This window comes from Limulus polyphemus, unplaced genomic scaffold, assembly GCF_000517525.1.
Source record: "Limulus polyphemus unplaced genomic scaffold, Limulus_polyphemus-2.1.2 Scaffold13360, whole genome shotgun sequence".
Lineage (NCBI taxonomy): Eukaryota > Metazoa > Arthropoda > Merostomata > Xiphosura > Limulidae > Limulus > Limulus polyphemus.
Window position 1 is genome coordinate 6,571 of NW_013678970.1, and position 1,530 is coordinate 8,100.

Genomic DNA, 1,530 nt, shown 5'->3' on the forward strand with positions numbered 1-1,530 from the left:
AGCATTTGTCAGTTCTGTTGTTATGAAAGTTTCTGTAACGTTATCGTCTTCAGTTGAAACTTCTGTAGCATTTGTCAGTTCTGTTGTTATGAAAGTTTCTGTGAAGTTAGCGTCTTCAGTTGAAACTTCTGTAGCATTTGTCAGTTCTGTTGTTATGAAAGTTTCTGTAAAGTTAGCTTCTTCAGTTGAAACTTCTGTAGCATTTGTCAGTTCTGTTGTTATGAAAGTTTCTGTAAAGTTAGCTTCTTCAGTTGAAACTTCTGTAGCGTTTGTCAGTTCTGTTGTTATGAAAGTTTCTGTAAAGTTAGCGTCTTCAGTTGAAACTCCTGTACCGTTTGTCAGTTCTGTTGTTATGAAAGTTTCTGTAAAATTAGCGTCTTCAGTTGAAACTTCTGTGGCATTTGTCATTTCTGTTGGTAAGAAAGTTTCTGTAATATTATTTTCTTCAGTTGAAACTTCTGTAACATTTGTCAGTTCTGTTGTTATGAAAGTTTCTGTAGCATTTGTCATTTCTGTTGTTATGAAAGTATCTGTAACATTAGTTTCTTCAGTTGAAACTTCTGTAACATTTGTCAGTTCTGTTGTTATGAAAGTTTCTGTAACATTAGTTTCTTCAGTTGAAACTTCTGTAACATTTGTCAGTTCTGTTGTTATGAAAGTTTCTGTAACATTAGTTTCTTCAGTTGAAACTTCTGTAACATTTGGCAGTTCTGTTGTTATGAAAGTTTCTGTAAAATTAGTTTCTTCAGTTGAAACCTCTGTAGGATTTGTCAGTTTTGTTGATGGGAAAGTTTCTGCAAGATTAGCTTCTGTTGTTAAAAGTTGTGTTTGACTCGTTGATATTGGTTCCACTGTATTCGATGAATCTTCCTGAGTTGTTAGGTTTACTGGTTTCAGTGAATCGCCATATGTGGTTTGGTACAAGGTTAAGTTTTCCATTCCTCCATTCCAAGGTGAAGCACTAGAAGAACTATCTAAAAATAAATATATATAATTATTCATATTATGTTACTATTTTGTGTGAATAAAAGAAACTGCTGGTAGATATGATATATGTATAACAGAAGGAACCAAGTTAATATATATATATATAGATAGATAGATAACAGAGGGCGTAGTAATGTATATGTAATAATTTAGCAATGTATATATAATAGTGTAGTAACTTATATGTAATGATTTAGTAATGTATGTGTAAAAATATAGTTTTGTACATGTAGTAATGTATAATTAATAGTGTAGTAATGTATATGTAATAGTGTAGTAATGTATATGTAATGATTTAGTAATGTGTATGTAATAGTGTAGTAATTTATATGTAATGATTTAGTAATGTATATATAATAGTGTAGTAATTTATATGTAATGATTTAGTAATGTATATATAATAGTGTAGTAATTTATATGTAATGATTTAGGAATGTATATATAATAGTGTAGTAATTTATATATAATGATTTAGTAATGTATATATAATAGTGTAGTAATTTATATGTAATGATTTAGTAATGTATATGTAAAAATAGTTTT